The following is a 23,820-nucleotide window of genomic DNA, read 5'->3' as shown; positions in this document are numbered from 1 at the left end:
TAAATATAATCAACAACCACAAAATTGAGTTAAAAGTATCCTTTGCAGATTTTTCCTAGAATTGTTAAAGGATACTGTTTACTCTTTTCTTTGAAAAATTGAGGTATATTAGATTTTAACATAATTCTGTTGATTAGAAGGATGACAGTTTTTCTTCTCAGAAATTTCAAGACAATTTTTTTAATGTGAAGTATATTTTAGTTAATTATTTTGTAAGGAATATATGAGGCATGTAAATTCTGAGAGTTCTCTTTTACATTTTCTATTCTTTATTTTGTTTTTTTTTTATTAATTGGAAGATGTTCAAGCTTTCTATCACTTTAATTTGTACTATATGTTTTATGGTTATGCCTCCCCATCCAGCCACAGATTTAAGCAGGTGAGCTAAAGGGGTTCCATTCTTTCCCTTTCTTCTGTGTAATATGATGAATTCCTGACTTCTCAGCTCTCAAATGCAGATTGGGCTACCCCTACTGTGATACAAAAGCACATGTTCCTCTCTTTTTCACACCAAAAAAATTAAGGCAATAGAAGTCTTGGGCATCCCTAGTAGTAAACGTAAAATTAAACAGCAAAGAGTTTCAAGCCTTCAGTTCTGATGCTTTCTGGATTCTCACAGCATAGTTGCTGGAAACACTACCAAGAAGGTAAAGAATGAGCTTCTTATTTAACAGATGTATTTAAGTACTGGAGAGGAAAGCAGAAGACACTGCTTTTTCCCCTCGGTGCGGTATCACTTGAGTTGAAGTAGATGATGTTCCCTAAATTGCAGGAGCTCAGCTCTGCCCCAGCAACACTATACCACCTGAGCTTCCCCGTTACTCCCCAGATCTTCATATTGCCTGTCCCTGGCTCCAAGTTCATCATGAATGTCATTTTATTTGGTTTGTTGATCTGAGGGTCAATTTTGATCTAAATGGGTCTGTGACCTTGTAAATACTGCCTTTACCCTCTTCTGTTGTAGTCTGTGGATTTTAACTACTCTCACTCCTTTATGAGGTTGCACTCTAACTTCTGCAGGTAAATCAACATCAGCCTGGCTTTGGTGATATACTATTTGCTTCCCACTGGATGGCATGAACTTGTCATTTACAGACTCTAGATTGTAAAAGTTCTATTGAAATCAGCAATGCATAAAATACTTGAATATTTGTACGAAGAAACTAAGTTTGTGAGTCCACTCACCATCAAATGCATCAAAAATTTCAACAAATGCTTTGAAAATGTTACTACATCAGCAGGCAACCAATACTAAAATACTGTAAATTTGCTGCTTGGAAAAAAGTCTCTAGTAATAAAACCAGTCAGCCAATATTCACCCATTAGAAAAATTAAAATTAATTTCAAACTTTTGACAAGGTATGATCTCTCTGTTTCTTATTCTTCTTTAACCATGGCAATCAAAATATCAGTTGGGTCGTGCATTTCCGTCTCCAGATAAAAGTTACTTTCAAGGGTATAAAGAAAAAATCCAATAGGCTTCTATGAAAACTATGTAATCATACAGAACATCAAACATCAGGCACAAAGTGACTTAAGGGTATATTTACATGACAGATTGCTGCATCATGCAGAAATACCCAAGGCAGAATAGAACCAGCCAGCTCAGGTGACAAAAGAAAGGGAGAAACTTTGAACTCCCATCCGCTCCCTCTGTGTTTCATTACTACCTCCTTGAGTTTCCTGTTCTCACATGCACATGGGGAGGCAGACTAGTTTCAAGGGTCTGGAATGATTTTCTTTATCAGTGGTTTCATTAATTCAAGATTTATTCAAGTTGTTTGTTTACGTTCATACCATCATTTTGAAAGAAGTAATTTTCCTCTTCAAGTTTTCATTAAGTGTATTCCCTGTCTGCACATAGCATCTGTGGGTCAACATCCTCAATGTCAGATCTTCAACCTGTGCAAATCAGTGTAGTTTAACTGCTGAATCTCCCAGAAGTATGACAAAACAGTAGAGTAAGATTCAGGAACAACTTCACCCAAAATTATAATTATGAGCCAAATACTAATCAAAAATGGACATACATTATGCTCTGAGTTTGTTTGCACTTGAAATCTTGTATGAACAGCTCATCTCCTTTGATTTCAGCCTAAAATGGTGGAAAAATGTCAGGAACAGCTCTTATTTCCAACCCCAGAGAGAAAAAAAAAGAAAAAAAAAGAGAAAAAAAAAAGATTAATCAATCTACTGAGTTTTCTGTCCTTTCGTATGTTTTAAATTAAATCCACTGGTCTGCAATGATTCAGACTGGGGTGGGGGGGGGGGGGAAGGTAAGAGAACATCTTGAAGAAAATGTTCTCAAAATTCTTTTTTAACTTTTCTAGCAATGCATTAAGTGAGAATGTACTCAGGAACCAAACTTAGAAATACTGTTTCATCAAAACAAATCATCGGTAGATGTTCTTCTGAGCTTACCTCAGGGAGAAAAACTGTTTCAAATTAATCCTCTAATATATGGCACAAATTCCATAACACCACCTACAGAAAAGACTGGTTTGAGAGAGACATTGTGCTTGGTAGATATAATTTTAAACTAATCAGCTTGTATTTTGAACTACAGAAATCTCCAATTCCTTCTTACATTCTAAAAATAAGTATGTTTAAGTAATACAGTGTCAAAGCTTGTAATGCACTACTAATTACTTTAGGAGACATAGAGATCTTGTTCCAATAAAAAAAAAAAAAAGCTACATGTAACCTGAAGGTAAAAATATTGAAATAAATAATTGATTATATTCTCCATTTCTGCATTAGAGGCTTTGGCTAAACATCATTCCATATTACTGCTAAGATCACATAGGAGAATAATTAAGCCATTAATAACAACCTAAAAAAAGAATGTCACCGTATTATTTCATGTATGCTAAAAAACCAATTACATGTTATTTCAATGCTAATTGTATCTATTTGAGTGATACCTACAGTTAAGAAATTCTTAGCCAAATTCCTTTGTCTCCACCTAACGTGATCACCCTACAAGTACAAGATCCATTGCAATCCTAAAATGTTTGTTTTCCACCCAGCTGTGCTGACACTCCCAGGATGACACATCCTAGGATTACTTAGATTACAGTACTGTTGGGGACAAAAGAAGAACCCTGCAACCCTTTCCTAGGTTAAAGGCAAACTGATTTAAATATGTCTCAGCACTGAAGACAGTGCATTAAATTGTCTAGGTGGCTTTAAAGATATAGGACAGATTATTTCCCTTTTGAAATTCAGTTCAAAGAGCATGAAAGGATGTGCGCATGAATGATGAAACATTTTCTTAGTGGATACATTTTTTGCTTGTTAAACTTTCATTTTCTTCACTTTAGGTTGCATGGAATCAACATGTAAAATACTTCAGTCTCTTCAGTAGCAGCTCTTTTCAACATAAAGTATTTTTTAATTTCAGTCATAATAGAGCAATAGTACAGATACAATCTGTGTATTGCAACCTCTTTTGTGTTTTGGATCCATCTTTATTCAAGTTTGTTGCATTATTTGTTAAATGATTAATTTAATTTGTTGCATGGGAGTTCTCAGCTTTCAGTTCAGCTTAGGGTGGTTGCTTTGCCTATTGACTATGTTGTTCTGCGACACTGAATTAAAGACATCTTGAAAGAGTGTTCTTGTACTAATGTTTCCAACTTCTCCTTTAGGGTCTCAGTAATTATTGTTTTGTAATTTAATGGAAAGGAGTAGTGCACAACAGATAGCTAAAACCCAAATGAATAAAATCCACTTTAAAATATATTTCAATCAACCATAGAGAGCTTAGTATTCAGTACTCATAGTTTCGGGTCACAAAATCTAAAATTCTGTCCTTTTCCAACTCATTTGCTGAATAAAATGAATCAATTGAAGTAAGCTTCACAATAACCTCTATAATAAGTGCAGATCAATCTGACTTGTTGATAACTTAAGATCTGAATAGTGCAGATGCTGCAATTTACATTTAAGATCAATATCCTCAAGGCAAGGATAAAATATTAATATATAGCATGCCAGTGAATCCTAAAATCTTTATAATTCAAAAATAGGAGGGAATTTAATCTTAACAGAGGGTACAAATACCCATTTTTACACACTTGTACTGTTAAATTGGTTGTAGCATTCCTGGGTTTGTAGTAAATTCTCCAAGGACATGATCTTTCTGTAGCTGTGAAAGAATAGGTAGACAAGTCTTTAAATCTCATTACAGTTTGTTGTAGCCCTCAATAGCTAATATGGCTTTTCATGAAGTGCTCCTCTGAGAAATCTCATTATAAAGTTCTCCCTTCAATAATCCAGCTACCCTACCGTTTGGATGCTTGTGCTTTACTACAAAGTTGAGAAATAATGCTGAATTATTTTGATGTCTGTTCAGCTATATTAAAATAGCAATAATAGATAGATAGATGTATTTAAACTAAGAATAAACAAGGTATGAAATATTCATTTTACATTTTAAAATACCTTTTGAAAGTAGTCAGTTAACTATTAATTTTCCCAGATGAGGTAATGTGCTATTCTACCTTGTCCTTCTGCAGTCTCCCAGGTTTCTCAGAATGGTACAACCAATGTATGTTACATCCATATAGTCACTTTTTGATTAAGAGATGGAGCCAAAGCCTTTGCAGGAGTGGATTTATCAGAGAAGGTAGTCATAGCCTTCCTCACCAGCTGTGGGTTGAGAAAAACAGTGTTTCCTGAGGGAGAAACAGAGGACATGCTTGTGTCATAAGCTGCAACAAGAGGCTGCAACACCTCATCAACAGAGGAGCCAGACCAGCCCTACGCTGAAGCTGGGGTGCCAGCCAACATCATTCCGTCTGCTCCACATTTCAAAAGTTAGGAATACAGAGAGTTTAAGTTTGCATGAGAAGTATCGAAACGAGTCCAGAGTGGCTTTGCCCCAACTAAACAGAGAATCCAAAGTATTTGGAAGCCATGGCCTGTACTCAGGTGGAATCTAGAAGAGGCAACGTGAATCCAGAAGTCAAATTCTCTGCTGGCCTTAATAGTTCAGGTGCAATGCAGAGAGCTGAACATGGACAGACTGCTTCAATATCAGAAGCTATATTTGCATTGTTCTCTGTGTAAGTATAAGTGCCCAGAGAGAGCTGGAAGAGAGCTCAGAAAATAGCCCACTTGTTTTGAATTCCCATCCTTCATTTTGCTAAAATATTTTTTGATTTAAGATGGCTTCACGAAATTTAATGGAAGTATGCCAAAAAATGCACTAAAAATCATTAAAGTCACACCTTGCAAGTTGCAATGAAAGTATATAGGTGAAACTCATCAAAAAATATTTGTTTTCCTAAAGCTGATTACTTCAGATTCATGGTTGATTACTATTTCAACAAAATAAATGGGACAATTAGAGCACACTATTTCTGGGCATTGATAAAAAGAGAAGTTAAACAAACAACAAATCAAAATGATCCCATAAAGTGCAATATCCTCATACATTTGCTAGTCTAGTAATGTAAACATCGTTGAAATTCATGCCAAAAAATTTTGGATGGCTTATGCACTACAAAGAAAAATGAAAAGCAAACAGAATAAATTGCAAACTTTTAAGAATGATAAAAAGCTGCTATCAGGTAAATGAAACAAGTTGATACACCATTAAATGTACTTTACAAACTCATTTGTGTCATAGTACCAATGTAGCTGGCTGTGCTCCAGGACCTGGGGAAGCAGGCATGTTGCCACAAGTTGTTTTTTTTTCCACAAACAGTATGTCCTGTCACCCCTCTGAATCATAATCTATGAGTGTCTTTTTTCAGAGCTTTGACTGTGATTTTTAAGTATTCACTTGGTACAGTGACAGCCCACTGTAAAGATGAACGTTACCTCATTTGACAGGATTTCAGTGAAGGGTGTACATATATTTCTATGGGGAAACCAGTTAACTACATTCTGCTAGCGGATCCTTTGACAGCAGCAGATCCTTTGATTGCTGAACCCACTTGAACCATTCTGTGCACAATCTCCATCTATAATCACCGCAGAATATACAAGTTAAGACTGGCAACCTTACTCAAATCCAAAGACACACTCTGAGGACTAATTTTTAATACCAAATGTATTAGAATTTTTAAAGCTCTGATCTTCTGAATCTTTCAGCATGATGGGTATTCAGGAGTATTGTGAATAAGATAAGATGTAAAGACCCTATCACAGCTCAAAGAGGCCAATACAAACTAATTATTTCTCCAGCTGCAACTAAGGGACCAATTAGGAGTAGTGACATAGAAGACTGCAGCCCAGTTCAAAAAGGAATAGCACCCAGAGGCGTCAGGGTCTATTTCGGAAAAGGGCCTCAGATAATATATGTAGGTTTTTTTAAAAAAGTATGATAGAGAACACAAAAGTAAGTGACACCTATTAGAAGGCAAAGGTAAGAGCAATCCAGGGAAGAAGAAAGAGCAGACCCTTGTATGCTACTAGCTCCTTTGTCTCTTATCTACAGGGGAGGAAAAACTGGCCTTTAAATGTAAAGGACAAGACGTGTCAACCTTCTGTGCTTGGAAGGGCTGAAGTATGGGAATCAGGCCCAGCAGACATTAAGCTTTGTTTGTATTTTCTATTACCGCTTTGATTTCCCTGTTTATCTGCCATTTGAACTGGCTGGAATAACTCTAGCATGTCTCTTCAAAAGAAAGTGAAAATGGATCGTGCTCCTGCAGCTTTGAAGTACTGCCTCTGTAATCTACTATCACACTGACCAGCTGAGCTGAATGATATAAAACTTTCATAAGTTTAAGACTGCACAAAGAAACGATGAACAGAGCAAGGTCCTGTCCCTAAATGGGGAAGTTGGTAAATTTGCTATATTCAGTTCCATTTTGTTGTTTGTCTTCAATGTAGATGTGTTGGTATAGTATTTCAATCACATTTCAAAAGGATTAATGGAAGGCTTTTTTTCAGACACCTCTTTAGAGTCAGGAGTGTTGCTTCTCCAATTTTCTATGAGGGAACTGTTAAGAAAATATTTTTCTACTTTTCTATGTGGGGGAAAAAAAGTCCAGCCTTGAATTCCTGAACTGGTCTATTCATATAATCTTCTCATCTATTTATTCCTTGGGATCTCTTTGAAATCAGGACAGCAAATCTGAAGTGAAGAAACCCACAGCGATCCCTTTCCCTGTTGCTAGGTTATTTCAAGAACTGAAGTTAGCTTATTTAAAGGCAATTAAAAGTCCACCTAAACACGGTATATGTCTTTACAGGGCAGACATATCTCTTAAATTTTCTTCCTTGCTTTGGCTTTTCTGTCAGGATAGGCCAAAAAGTGCCAGCTGTCATAAGAATAGCTATGGTTTTAGTTCTAGATCCCACTTGTAATTATCTATCAATTTTGTAATATAAAAATAAAATTTGGGGAAGCAAAACTAGCTGCTGTATTTTAGACTGTTGTTGTCAAGGTGTTATGTTTCTAACACAAATTTGTCAAAAGCTAGTGTCAGGAGTATGCTTAATATTAACTCATGAGGTTTTTCAAAACCAAAAACTTCTACTTAACTGTTAGCTTTTATTTTATTAAGTTCTTCCTCTCTAATTTTTCTGACAGTTCCTGCTCTGTCACCTTATGCACTGCATTGTAGAACAGACATGAAAACACAAACATCAATAAAAATTTAAGGGATTAAGTATTACACTGGAATACCATTGGTCACTCTTCATTTTTATCACCTAATCATATTCACTTACATCAATATCTGTTTGCAAAGCAAACTGACAAAATAACAGGGATCATAAGATAACCTCATATTTTGTGTTTGTGTGTGTAATGGAGATGATTGCATGTATACATTGAGATAGTGAGCATAGGAAAAAATGCAGGTATCTCAGTCTTTATGACAGTACATAAAATTACCTTTACTAAGTGGACAAAAAGTACAAAATGGCCACTAAAAATCTAATTATGACTTTTGTTCTCAGGTACACCAATCCCATTACTCTTCCATGACTATAAACACAGTGAAGATTTTAATGTAAAATTTCTGCTGTTCCTGAGCTGATAAAACAACTGGTCATACTATTGATTATGCAGCTAGCCACCATTGTTGATTTAAAACTTTAACAGAATGAAGCTAACCACTTTTCATGCAGTTGAATGAAAATGCTTACATTTCCCCCTGAAGTTGATTGTGGACATCAAGCTTTTTTTATTATTATTATTTTTAATGTCATTTCAATTAAAGAAAGGTCTCAGGGGTGTGTGATGTCATGCATACATCTACCTGATTTGCTTAGTGTTTGATACCAATACCAAATACTTCTGTAAAACTGTGGGGAAAGGCTGTTCAACTTGTGTGTGTATGTGTGTGCTTACTGCTCTATCTTGCTATCTTCCTTTTATGTCTTTTAGAATATTAGCTTCATTTACATTCCTTGATAATAACATATACTTGAAATGACTGAAAACAGAGCTTGACATTGGAGCAACTCTATTAAGCATTTTAATTCTGACTGTGAAATCACATTATTCATAATACAGTAGTACAGTAGTTTTACCCATTTGGTATTCTGCAATTATTAGCATTGTATTTAAAGACATTAATCATATAGAAGACTTCTTTACCATGTAGTGGAGTCATATATTTTCAATTTTATGAAAATAAAGGGAAGTTATGTCTCATGCTGTCAAAAATGGGAAAGTATTCTTTTTCTGTAATAAATTTCCTCAGGAGAAATCTTGTGAGATAGTCATCTTAATTACACTAGTATTTTAGTAATGCTGTAAGGGTAAGATAATGATGAGGGTATGAGTCATGCTGAAAAGACCTACAGCCTAAATTAAAGATGATTAGTTTTAACTTACTTAAAGCATATTTCCCAAACTTTTAAACTACAAAGGGCATCTGTGTACATAATATTCTGCCTAAGGCTGAGTGAACTTGCCAAAATGTATTTTAATGTAGAAAATAAGTTTTCTGGGATGTACAACCAACACAGATTCATCCAAATTGAACCATATTTCTTCAGTTGTTTCAATAAATGAAACTCAGTTTGGAAACACCACTTGAGAATTTGAAGATGAAAAATTTAACTGTCAAACTAAAGAAGGTACTGACCTCATATCTTTGACATCTGCGATGAGTAACCTCATCAAAAAAGCAGACAGAAAAACAACCCCAGAACACAAAGGATTGGATATGAAGGGTAACATTCCATTTGATATTGTTACCTAAATGCAATTGTCCATACTTAGATGCTTAAAGTTTTGCTAGGTTAGTCCAAAGAAATATAGTCAGTTCGGTTAGCAGTCTAAAGAGATATTGAGTTTACCAGCTGTTAGCATCTAGCGTCATTTCAGATATCATAAGATATGAAAGATATGTGCATGCAACCCTCAGATAAGACATAAAACCTACAGGAAATTGATGCCCTTCTGAAGTTCCAGATGCCCCCCCAGAGTACTTCATATGGCATAAGATGCCTACGTATGGACAAGTGAGTCAAGCCTATAGTGGCTGCTCCTGTGCTTTAGCCCCAATTTTGGCAATGTAATCAGTGTACATTAAAAATGTTAGTGATGATATCATGAAGAAACTCAGTACCTATGTAATGTTTTCACGGATACTTTTTTAGAAATCATTAGTAAAGGGTACATATTACATTATACTCCATGCTAATCTCAACTGTGTTTGAAATGATGGTGGTTTAGCCTTAGCAAAAAACCAAAAGCCCACTCAGCTACTCACTCCTCAAAGGGGCAAGGAAAGAAAATAGGATGAGAAAGCTCATGGGGTGAGATAAAGACAGGGAGATTGCTTACCAATTACTGTCGCAGGCAAAACAGACTCAGCTTGGAGAAAATTAATGTATTAAAAAAGTACTAAATGTATTAAAATTAAAAAAGATTTGGGTTGTGAGAAACAAATACAAACATTAAAACAGCACCTTTCCTTCCCCCTTTTTCCAGGCTCAACTTCACTCCCGACTCCTCTACCCACTGCCTGAGCAGTGCAGGGGGGAAGTGGGATGGGGGATTAAGGTCAGTACATAATGGTTCCTCTCTGACACTGCTTTCACACTTTCTCCTGCTCCAGCACCAGCTTTCCCATGGGCTGCAGTCCTGTTCAAAAAAAACTCTGCTTCAGCATGAGTTCTCCAAAGGCTGCCATTCCTTCAGAAAATATTCAACTGCTCTGGTGTGGCTCCTCCATATGCTGCAGTGGATATCACTCCGTAGAGCGCCATGAAGTACCTCCTTCTCTGACCTTGGTATTCCTTCTGCTGTTTTCCACTATTTTTGATTCCCTCCTCTTCTGCCTATCAATCACTTTTTGCCCTCTTAAATAAGTTTTCACAGAGGTGCTACCAGCTTTGCTGATGGGCTCAGCTGTGTCCTATTGTGGGTCCATTGCAGAGTCAGCTGGAACCAGATGGAACCAGCTGTGTCCAGCATGGGGTAGCCCCTACCTCTTCCCACAGAGGCCACCCCTGCATCCCCCCACTGCCAACATCTTGACACCTATATGCAATACAGAAGCCAAATGAAACAGGAAAAAAACCCCAACCCACAAATCTATCATTTGCATCCAAACAGTCCCTCTGTAATTTGAATTCAGCAGTGAATCTGTCCAAAAGACATAATGAGAACAGAATTTAATCAGCTAGGCAGTCATTCCCATACTGCTCAGAAGTCTTTCTTTCATGTTCTTGTAAATGGTGATGAGAGAAGCTCAGATCTTCCTTAGATGATAACATAGGAGATTTTTGCAAGTAACACTGTATAAGCTGATGCTATTGTAAAAAAGTCAGAAATTAATTCTTACCTTTGTATATGTCCAGGTCTGGTTTTCTCATCTCCTGCATATCACAGTTTATCTCCTTTACTTATATATTAGAATGAAAGCAGAATCATTACAAATAATCTTTCATTTCTTACCAGCAAAATTATTAAAGCGCATACTTGTTTTCAATGTAGTAATGAGGTTCAAATATATGGGCAGATGCTTGATCTTATCTACTTGTAGATCCTTTCAGCTGAAGTCACCCAGCAGGTAGTAATGGTAAGACCATGCCAGGTTCCCTTTATAATTATGGAAAGAATTGAGTTTCCAGAGGCTGATTTATCCCATCCTCAAACAAGAATCTAAAATAGATTGTATGAACTGCATTCTGGAAGTGACCAATCTAGATTCAGCTGCCTAAAAAAGACATTTAGTGCAGTTTGGAATACCCCAGTGTATCCCATCTGGCTTCCAGCAGCTGTTCTGGAAAGGCATGAGCATCCCATGGACTCGTTTCATATTTGTCATATGTGTGTGGATGTTTTATATATACTATGATGACCAAAAAAATGCACTGACTGCCCCCAGTCTGTGATCAATGACTACAAATGACTCTTCACCAAAAGATGAATAGGCTCCAATAACTCTATCAACGTGTTTTTTCCTGTCCATAATTAGAGTGTAGACAACCAGCATTCATGTAGATGTTTATATGCCAACACCTTAATTTAGGCTTTCTAATCTACATCTGAATCTCACTCCTAAAACTGCTGAGAAGAAATACCTTCTAAGGCTTCATGTGCACTAAAAAATTCAGCAATGCACAGATGTACTTGCGGTAACAGGAACATAATTACCTGCACCATTAGGTCTTTAGAATTGCAGGCAAGGCCAAATGTCCCAAACTATTTCTGGCCATGATTTAATAGTTAGCATAGGACAGATACCATTCTCAGTAAGCAGTTTGGATGTGATGACCCTGTCCTGAGGTCTAAAATATTTTATTAGTATGGATGTGGCCAGAATGTGCTAGCTGGCATAAAAGGCAGAAAACAGTCTCTGGCACGATTTTTACTTTGAAAGATGTAGCCAGAAGATGCCACAATTAGTCAGCTCCAGTGAAGAAGCAATTTACAGATAGCTAGTTAAATCCAAGAAAACATGAAAGGATGTCTTTCTGCATTATCCACACACTCCCATAACCACACAGAAGACAGTACTGGCAGTGTCCACCTATGACTATACAGAAGTCATGCTTCAATTACCCAAAATGCACATGTGCACCTTTCCCTATGTGCTATGTATAAAATAAACCTGTCACAGTAACATCAGTGGACCACAGTCCATCTTACTCTACCCATTATCTTCTCAGCTTCACCTCACATTGTTGCATCCACTTACTACAACTTTCCTTCAGGAAAAATAACCAAGGCAGTTCAGTCAGGCTCCTTGGGATGAGTACATCTGTTAGCTCTGTCTCCTGACTTCTATGGGCAGCAAAATGTTAGCACCATGTTGATGTCACATAGTCCACTGAGTCTTCCAGGGACTTTTTTTTTTTCATGTTTCTTTTCTACATCTCTGTGCAAAGGAAAAACACAGAAAAAGTAGCCCTTATTTTTGCGTGCTGAGGGTGTCATAAATTATTAAAACATACAGCTATTCAGCAGAAAATATATGCTATGCTTTCTCTTAATAAAAATTGGCAAATGCTCACTTTTTAATGCCTTTTATATGCAACATTTTTCTGTCTTAAAATGTCTCATATTTTGTAAATGGTGTTTAGAAGCCCCTGGAGTTATGATGATGAAATATTGATTGTCCTTTTCTTGACTTTTCCCACTCCCCAAAACCTTTTCACCACCTGCAGTACTTCTGATTTATATTTTTTTATTATTTTGACAAATTAAAAACACTTCATACTGTGAAATAACTAGTAACAAGGGAGAATTTCATACACACATACATAAGGAAGAAAAACAAACAAGCATGAAACACATATATTTCTATTACTGCTAGATGACCTGACTTTTCAAGCTCTGGACTCTAGCCTTGCCTTTGAATTTATGGGCTAAATTCAGAACACTTAGATTCTGCAGACAGTTGAGGGAATGCTCAACTTCAAGCTTATGAACAATGATATGGAAGTCATACGTTAATAATTCAATATAGGATTAAGTGTTTATAGGATCTTTGATTGTTAAACTGACCTAAAAGCAATATTCTTGTAATTTATTTCAGTCATCCTAAGTTTGATTCTGGAGTGCCTTTTTTTCAGCTTACTCCATGCCTTTTCTAACCTAGTCAAAATTATGATCCATAAATTTAACTAGAAGTGATGTATTCTAGATTACTGAAATCCATGGAAGTTAACATCTCAGGTTAAAGCCATGGAACTTTCCCTATAGATGAGACCTAATAGATGAATGTGTAAGAGCAGGCAGACTTTCAAAAACCTAAAGGACAGGAAATTGTACCCACATGTACTGTAAGTTGTGTCTGCAAAACTGCAACTGCAAAATTATGAGTGCACGGCTTGTGAAGGCTAGAAACAAAATTTGGTCTAATAAGTCTGCATCCAAAATTTGTGCTGCTGACTAGGAAACTGACACAGACTGCTGGTAGCCTTATTTGACTTCAACCTTTAAGTTAAGGTGTCCTAAGGAAGACTGCATCTACTAATTCCATGTGGAAACTTTCCTAGTAATGCCAGTCAATGTAAGGTGGTTCACTCCCACATGCCAAAAGGGTAAATCTTATCCAAAATCTGCAGAACATTAAAAAGCATGCCAAACCCTGGCAGAAAAGTTGTTTATTCATATAAGAAATCATTTTAATATTCTATTATTATTATCAAATAGAAAAATGCAGTACATTCATTAAAAATATAATAACTTGAAGTATTTGAAAAAGGAACAAATTCTCAGAAATTAAGTAGAAAGTCAATATCTAACAATATCTAACAAGAGCTGGTGTCTTTTTAATGTCATGGACAGCGAGAAACTGAATATTTCACAATCTATCTTTCAACTTTAAGTTTAAAAAAATATATGTCCGTAAGAAGGATATGGACATTTTTCAATGTTCCCCTTTAACACAAAGGATTTTCCCATTCTACAATTGCCTGTTACATTTGCATTGCAAATTCCACTGTGTTGCAGTAAGAGGCAAACTAGCAGGTTGACAACCCTTAATATTTTCATTCACTAAGTAAGTGAAAATTTAAAAAAATGCAGTGTACCTTCAGATGGTCTTTTAAATTATAACAGCAACACAGTCATATGTATCACTGCTAATTCAGAATAATGGAAACTTGTAAAGCTGAGTGCTAATCCTTAATATATGCTGTAAATTAAGTTCCCTTTTCATATCTACCCACAACGACATTTCTGCAATACAGCAGAAATAATTCAGAAAATACACGATAGGACTAGCAATTACATCAGACTAACCAGTAGCATTAGAAACAAGATCACTTATGATACAGTAGTTATCACACACTGTTAATTCTTGACAATATACCACTGGAGATTAATTAATGCATCATTGTCTTACACGTTCGTGTATATTGCTGGGGTCAGCATATAAAAGATTTGCCAATTCTTGCTAAGAGGTACTTCTTTGAAACTTTTCTGTGTAGCTTGAACTAAAGATTCTTAGTGAGCTGACCCCTATCTCATTGCTGTCACTAGCTCAACCAATTGCTTTCAGTGGTACCGATTCTTACCCATGGGAGGTCAGAGCCATCCAATCTCTTCCACCTCTGCAACTACTGTTTGAACTGAATTAAACTCAAATCCTGGCTAACTACTGAAGATACATTTTATTTTTAGAATTGACCTAAAGTCTTCTGAGCATTATGGAAATTATAGCTACGGAGATAAAGACCATGCCTTTCTGGATTTTTGCCCTACAGGTGATGCTACTGAATAGCTTTGACATTCAATAAAGATTTGCAGATACTTGCTTATCTTGTGCTACTTTATGTCATTTTCTTATTATAGATATCTTCTTTTCTAGTGTTTTACTTGTTCTTGTTTTAAATGTCACAACAGCTGAATGGGGAGCTGATGTTGCTCCTTTGCATAGGCTAAGTAACATAGACCTGTTAACTGTTTCACTCCCTGTTCACTATCCATTTACAGCTACACCCAGCAAGTCAATATCTAGGTTTCTTTTGAGAGACACCATTTCCCTCCAAAAAAGAAACCTTAAGAACAGCTGATGAAGTAGACTGCTTTAGAGGCTAATCTCTACAGGTAGTGTAGAGGAGGTGATATTAAATTTGTCTTCTTTTAACCAGTACTATTCTTCAGCACTGGTCTGTCAGACTTTGCATGCATACACAACACCCATGCCTCCATGGTGTGCTCTGTGGAACACATCATACACCCATGTTGTGATGATATAAAACACTTTTATGGCAGACTATAGAGCAGCCTTCTAATTTTTCTTTGAATTTTAAAAAATACATGTAATAATTTCTTGGGACCAGAGAGATGGCTTCCATGAAGGTCATGAAAATGAATTAATGAATAAACAAACAAACAAATAAATAAATAAATCAGATCTCTGACTTGGCTTAAATCTGCAGATGGGAATCTGCATCCAGTAGAAGTATTAGGTTCCCCGTAAGGTGACACTTTCTTTTGAGACTGTGGTCTATGGCCACAGAGTTAAGTATTGAAGTTTTTAACTTAAAATTTCACAAACAATAAGGCTGGTTGTGGTATAATGTGTGACAGTTAGAGAGTAATGGCACAGACTTGACATTATACAAAGGCCACTGCGATTCTCAGAGCACGCAGCCTTTTCCTCAGAGATTTTGTTCATTCCCTGGGTGCACATTCCCCAGACATCTTGCTATGGATTCAAGGCGTAATTAAAACATGCAAGTCATCCTTCATTACCTGTATATGTCCATGTGACACAGCCCAGGAGCTGTGAAATAGTAACTCCTGAAACAATATAGACTGGCACTCTGAACCACAGAGGCTGATGTCCATTGATGGAAAAAAAAATCTATCATGTATTCTAATGATAAATAATTTGAATACATTAGAATTAGAGGAATGGATATAACAATTCAGTTATCTTGTGCATACTGTTGAAAAATATGTTCTGTTTAAGATACTAGGAATTCAGGTGCCTAGTTCTGTCCAGTTGCCTAAAAGCCGGCATCTACTACAGTTTCAGATGCCTTAATACATTTTTCGTATCCACTCAACAGGTCTGTCTTAGGTCTTTTTCCATTGCTACTAGACCCATTGGAATGTGTCAGATACTCTTGAGGGTCCCAGATGACACTACACACCTTTATTTAGGGAAACAAATTAAGCCATAGAAGTCAAGAGGTATACAACTGGAAAAACTTGCCTTTCCATCAGTTGCACAAGGAAGAACTATCTATACAGTTTTCACATATTTTTTCTTTGCACAATAAGAGTACCCAGTAACTAAAGTACAAACACAAGAACTAAAAAGGTCCTATTCAAGAAGTTATACTCTATTGAAACACACACTGGCTGGTGAGTGTTAAAGCAACAGTAAGACAGGACTAATCGGGATGAGAGGCAATGATCTTACTGCGTTAGGAGCTGTATAGCTGTGAAGCATTTTTTAAAAAATTCATGGAAAAGAAAAAGATCAGTTAAGAGGCTTAATGGGTCACTCTAAGAACATCAGAAATATCCTTTTATGAACAGAATAAAACCTACTACTGCTATTATTTAAAGCTTATATTATAGTTATATATTTATATAGTTATATATAGTTATATATAATATAGCTTATATTAAGGTAATGGTGGAAATCCACATGACATCTTAAAGGACCACAAAAGGAGGACTATTTACAATAATAATAAAAAAATACTAAAAGCCACCTTGATCTCTAGTTCAGCTTTCAGTCTCAAAATTTTACATTAAAGTCTTTTACTTGGGATCATCATTTTACAGTTTCTTTTTCTTGGTGACAAAATGAGACAACTAGGCACCATCTTTAGAGCTGCATATCTCAAATAATGTTTAGCAGATATTGATTTCTAATTTGTCCTATGAAATCTCATTTAAGGACTGCTAAATGAAACAAAACCTAATAATCACAACTATGTTCTTGGGGCAGGGGGGGGAATCCCAAAGGTATATTACACACACAAAAAACCCCAAATACAGAAATTTGAATTACTTTTTAATAATATATTCTTCCTAAAAGATAAAAAGGTACTTATCAAACTAAAATGTAAAGCATCAGCACACATTTCATAGAATCATAGAGTCATAGAATCATAGAATGGTTTGGGTTGGAAGGGACCTTTAAAGGTCACCTAGTCCAACACCCCTGCAATGAGCAGGGACATCTTTAACTAGATCAGGTTGCTCAGAGCCCCGTCCAACCTGACCTTGAATGTCTCCAGGGATGGGGCATCTACCACCTCTCTGGGCAACCTGTGCCAGTGCTTCATCACACTCATAGTAAAAAATGTCTTCCTTATATCGAGTCTCAATCTGCCCTCCCTTAGTTTAAAACCATTGCTCCTTGTCCTCTCACAACAGGCCCTCCTAAAAAGTCTGTCCCCATCTTTCTTATAAGCCCCCTTTAAGTACTGAAAGGCTGCAATAAGGTGTCCCCAGAGCCTTCTTTTCTCAGGCTGAACAACCCCAACTCTCCCAGCCTTTCCTGACAGGAGAGGTGTTCCAGCCCTCTGATCAGTTTTGTGGCCCTCCTCTGGACCCACTCCAACAGGTCCATGTCTTTCCTGTGCTGAGGACTCCAGAGCTGGACGCAGGACTCCAGGTGAGGTCTCAGCAGAGCAGAGTAGAGGGGCAGAATCACCTCCCTAGTCCTGCTGGCCACGCTGCTTTTGATGCAGCCCAGGATACAGTTGGCCTTCTGGGCTGCAAGCCCACATTGTTGGCTCATGTCCAGCTTTTCATCCACCAGTACCCCCAAGTCCTTCTCCTCAGGGCTGCTCTCAATCCCTTCATCCCCCAGCCTGTATTCATAACAGGGATTGCCCTGACCCAGGTGCAGGACCTTGCACTTGGCCTTGTTGAACCTCATGAGGTTCACACAGGCCCACTTCTCCAGCTTGTCCAGGTCCCTCTGGATGGCATCCTGTCCCTCAGGCATGTCAACTGCACCACTCAGCTCAGTGTCATCTGCAAACTTGCTGCGCGTGCACTCGATCTCACTGTCAATGTCATTGATGAAAATATTGAACAGTACTGGTCCCAGTATGGACCCCTGAGGGACACCACTTGTCACTGATCTCCATCTGGACATTGAGCCATTGACCACTACCCTCTGGATGCGACCATCCAACCAATTCCTTATCCACCAAACAGTGCACCCATCAAATCCGTATCTCTCCAATTTAGAGAGAAGGATGTTGTGGGGGACCATGTCAAAGGCTTTACAGAAGTCCAGATAGATGACATCCATTTACAGAGTTGGTTTCATATTAAGTAGTTAGGATTTACAGTCTTACATCATGCATGAATATTTAAAAGATTGTATTCTTTTGCCAAATATTTGTGGGGTGTTTTAGTAGCTGGCTTATTAAGAAGTTCTCTCACCTACACTACCCAGAGACATTAAAAATGCATTCCCTTTGAGCCTGAGCAGGATGGACAGGAGTGAAAATCTTTTAAAAATTAAAAACATTTTAAATTCAACTGTCTTGTCTTCTGGGATTTTCTTCTTGCAATTTCTCATGATTTTGATACAATTTATTATGACACAAACTCCCTTGTAGATATAGATTTACTGCAGAAATCTGTTTCTTAAATGCTTCAAAAAAAGGCTAAACTCTGAGTTAGTTACATTAATTCATTCACCGTTTACATTATAATATCTTTTTCTCCTGGTCTGGGTTTGTCTATGGTCTGTGCATACAGGACTAGCCCTGGCATCTAAATAATAGTTTCCATTGCATTCTGAATCATTTGTTTTCATTACTGTTGTTGTCTCTAGCTCTTTGTTCTTAATGAGATCAAGCTGGATTTCCACTGAGACTATGACAGTAGTGCCATCAGCTTTTAATCTGTCAAGTCCCCATGAAACCTCCTTCAACTGTTTTTGGAACTTAGTAGGTCTTTTGTAGTGTCCCTTTTTATATAAAATGTTTTGATCAAATTCCATCTCATGTTCCATCCAGCTGTAACATGCATGCAGTCATTGTATAAAATATGGGGGACCACATTCCATGCAGCTGACACACACCCTAGGTTTGACCCTTTATCTGACAGCTAAAGAAAATGCCATTCAGAAACTGGAATAGAAATCAGTCTTAGTCAAACAGACAGGAGTGTTTGCACTGCTGTGAATTTTACTCCCTTCTTAGCAAGCTTCAAATGTTTTGACAGATGATAAGCATGTTTAGAATGATTGAAAAATCCCTCTGCATAAAAATATATTTCTTTATTGGGAATGTTTTCTTGACATGACTGTCTTTAACAGTCCCCCTGCCAACTCCCTTCAAGACTTGCCCATCCATTTGTGCCTGAACTATATTACAAACACTCAAGCTACACACACGCTTGTATAAAGACAACCTTCTGGAAGCAATGGAAAGAGTCTATAAAGGTTTGCACAGAAACACAAGATCTTTAAGAAACATAAGGTCAAAAACCCCTGAATTATTTTGAGCATTATTCTGGGCCTGCTTATAAGACACATGTCTTAAAAACACTACTTTTATGTAAATCCAGTTAAAAAAAGCATTTGACAAATTGACTCGTAATTCACTAGACTTCTGGAGCATTTTTGATTCCAGTCATACCCTTTCCCTCTTTAGTCCCTTGCCAATGAATGACATGCAAGTCCAAAACACTGAAGTCCCTTCTAGCTCTTGAGTGATGAAGAACATCTGCTGCTGCTTAGATAACTCAATATCTCCTCTAAGGAAGAAGCTATCTAGATTAAAATTAACATTAAGATTAGTAAAATAGTGTGAATTAGCCAAGGAATCATTGGAAAGATAAAGTTTGAATTAGTCAAGGAATCATTGGAAAGATAAAATTTGAGAAGGATTTAGACTGTACAGGCCTGGGGGACAAGGCTTGGTTTGCAATTTAATACGTATATAGATAGTCCCTGAGGACACAATGGAGAAAGACACAGAGGATTTTAACCATAGACAGTTGTCCCTTTTCAAATACCAAGTTGTATCATAAACAGACTTAGGTGGAAGGAAAACAGCATTCAAGGAACACGGACAGAAGAACATCCATTTTATGTGCTCAGAATCTCTTAAGAGATGCTTTTAAGAGGTTGGTTTCCTTCTAGATAGGGAAGTAAAAGAAAGAAGAAAGAACTCTCAACAGGAGAGAAACAATCTCCCATTCAAGCCAGAGAGAAAAACATTTTTCAGCAAGTAAGGTTCAATGCTATTTATGTAGCAAGGCATGAAACTACTGAGCTGGCAAGCAAGACTAACTGTAGTCCAGTGTCATAGCAACAGATGCTGGCCTCACAGGCACTACAAAAGTTGGAACTCTCTGAAGGCATCAGACAACTTGAGGTCCTCCTTGCATATTCAGCTGTCAAAAGCATATGACTCCTGAGATAGGGCATCTGGGAACTTTTTTACATGCAGATCTCTGGGGGCCTACAAGGTCAACATGGCTAACAATGACAGAAATGCCCGTAAGAATAAAGTATGAGATTCCTTGCATCCCTAACCTGCCCCTAACCTCTGTACATTGTGGACAGAACAGTGCTTCCCTATAAGCAAATTAAGAGAAGGGCAGCATAAGAATTCACAGGGCAGTCTCATCGTGAGTCTTGCTTATGAAGGGCACCTTCCAAGGATGCCTGCATTAGCAATGTGAAGACTGCAAATGCCTTCCTACTCTTCTGTTCTTAAAGCCCTACAGTATTACAAAGTAGTAATGGGAAAAAAAAAAATTCTTCATACACCGTAGATCATGAACCTTGACTTGTTATTTGAATTTTTAACACCACATCTCCTAATCTTTCTGGGTTTTACATGCTATGCAAGTACATCACTGAAAGTTAATGATGGAACACAACTCAGGAGTAATGCAGAACACTAGCCACAAGCTTTATTCTCTGTGAAAATAGAAGCATATTTAAGTAGCAGGGGCAGTGAACATGCTAGGAAGATATTTATAATGTAATCAAAGTTACCACCTTTAAGTACTCTGGCATGAATTCCAGAAGCTATTATGCTCATTAAGAATCAGACCAGGAGGAACTTTCCTTGTATACAATTTAAATTCAGCCTGAGAGTCAAAAATAAAATGTGAATATTGTCCCTATTGTTCCTTAAGGACAGCAAGCTATATCATATAATCGCCCCATATCATTATGTGTGATGAGTGGGCTGTAGAAGAGCAAAGCCCTGGCCTAAGCTTACAACAGAATTGGAATTCATTATTGTTTGTTTCAAATCCAAAGAGCAGAGGCAGTATGAAATAAATCACCAATAGACACCTGCCTGTGGTTGAACACCTCAGTTTCCTCTCAGAATCAATACAAACACACTTTAGTTCAAACAAAAGGCAAGGAATCACCACTAGCAGCATTAAATCATAAAGAATTTGATAATTTTTTTTTTACATAATCCTTATTTTTAACAGGTCTTTTTTTAATTTGTTCAGTTTTAGAGTATTACCACAAAGTGACTCGGTTTTAGGTAGTGAAAGGATACTGAATTTTCCCATTGTGGCTCTTTGACCCTTCATATTTCTAAAAGCTCTAGACATTTAGTTTTCAGCAAATTTCAGTTATGCCACCTATTTCTTCTTTATGTGCATGTGTATAACTGTCAAATTCTTAATTTCACTGAACTCCTTAGCTCCCAAAGAGACACACTTTATCAAAACACACCTTCAGAATACATCTTCATTGAAAAGATAGTTGTAGACCAGACTTTTCCAATTAGGAAAAAAATGAGACAATATTTTTTTATGGCATTGCATGTCAACAAATTTATTTCAAACTTAGGAAATTTGCTTTCTCATATCTAATTTACGTGATTCAGTATGCCCTAATGCCAGATCACAGACTAACAAGCTACACAGTATTCTAGGACAAATCTCAAGTTCTCCTTTTGAAGCCACTACACCTTCTATAAATAATTGTTAATTTGGAACACATCTGGGATGTCTGCCTAAGGAAAGATGAAGGAAAGCCAGGTTCAAGTAGCTCATTCAGAAGATATTTAATTCCAAACAATTCTGTACAATTAACTGGTTTTTGTTTTGAGAGCTGCCAGCAGATGACCATGAGCCAGCAATGCACCTTGGAAGCAAAGGAGGCCAACAGCATCCTGGGCTGCATGAGGAAAAGCATTGCCAGCAGGTTGAGGGAGGTGATCCTTCCTCTCTGCTCTGCACTGGTGATGCCACATATGGGGTGCTGGGTCCAGTTCTGCGCTCCCCAGTACAGGAGAGACAGAGAGATATTGGAGAGAGTCCAATGAAGGGCCACAAGGATGATTAAGGGTCTGGAGCATTTATCCTCTGACAAAAGGCTGAGAGAGCTGGGACTTTTTAGCCTGGAAAGACTCTGGGGGGACCTAATTAATGTATATAAATACCTGAAGGGAGGGTGAAAGGAGGACAGAGCCAGACTCTTCTCAGTGGTGCTCAGAGAAAGCGCAAGAGGCAATGAGCAGAAGCAGAAATACAGGAAATTCCATTTCAATATAAGAAAAAAAAAACAATTTTTACTGTGAAGATGGTCAAACACTGGAACAGGTTGCCCAGAGGAGTTGTGGAGTCTCTGTCCTTGGAGATACTAAAAATTTGACTTGACACAGCCCTGAGCAACCTGCTCTGGCTGACCCTGCTTAGAGCAAGGATTTGGAGTAGACAAGTCTTCAAAGGTTCCTGCCAGCCTCAACCATTCTGCAACTTTATGAAATTAAATCTAAATCACAGAAGCCAGCCTCTTAAATAGAATGTCCCCAGGCTAAGAAGCCACTTTGGACAATACCTATATATCTGTTTTAATGAATTATTTCATTTTATACACAGATTTGTTACAAATAGAGTTTTTTTCCATAGTGTTTAGCAATTACTTCTTTTCCCTGAGTATCCTTCCCATATTATTGCATGTTACTTCTGTCTAGAGTAATACCGTGAGTAATAGAGTAATACTCTTCAACCCTGAAGCTGAACATAGGTAGCATAGTAATAGTGTATGACTCTGTTTCAGCAGGTTTGATTGTGATCATCTGATACTATATTGAATGGGAACTATAATGAGAAATAAGAAGTTTCACACCTCAGAGTAAACTGCCTGCCATTAGAAGGATAATTTACCTTTGGCTCTTGGAAGATTTATACCTTTTGCCTTACTATGTTTTACATTGAACTTTGCAATGCTATATCAGGTATTGAGGAAAATGTGTATATCAAAAGCAAGATGTATGAAAATTAACATGTTCTTAATGTCTTTCAGGTTATACTGAGAAAACTTACAGTATCAGTTTTTTAAAACATCAGTGGAAAGGCTATGGCAAGGAATCACCACCTTCATTTTGTTCTGAAAATCTGATATTAATAATACATCTGCAGACCTCATCACTTTTCTAGTCCTGCTGGCCCTCTCTTAAACAAGCACTCAGAGACAACAGTGAAGCCAGCAGTCTGATGAGCATTTTTCTTTTTCTGCCAAGGGGGTTTACAATTCTCTTATATGGACTCTGAGATCACTGGGTATTCACACGTCCTATATGTTAACATCAGGCCAGGTATTTGGCAGTGGAGCTTAAAACCACACAATCTCTTCTGGATTTTTTACACACACACATTCAGTGCAGTTAGCAAGAATTGTTTCTTGCAGAATAGCACTCGTGAATGCTCCCCAAAATGAGAAATTCTTTCCTATCAGAGACATACCTGAGAGGAGCGAGCAAGTCAGGTTAATGCTATTCCTCCCGTACAGCTGAGTCCATTGTGTGAGGCAGCAGTCTTGATGAGTTGTGTTGAAAGGTGCATGTTGTTTGTCCAGGGCCAACCTTATGATGTCCACTAGTTCAAGCAAGAAGTCTAAGTGAAGCAACACTCATACAAGAGAAAGAAAAAAAAAATAAATTCCTTGATAGATATTTATAAAACTAGAGAAT

Source organism: Ciconia boyciana, chromosome 3 (assembly GCF_034638445.1).
Source record: "Ciconia boyciana chromosome 3, ASM3463844v1, whole genome shotgun sequence".
NCBI lineage: Eukaryota > Metazoa > Chordata > Aves > Ciconiiformes > Ciconiidae > Ciconia > Ciconia boyciana.
This window is presented reverse-complemented; position numbering follows the sequence as displayed.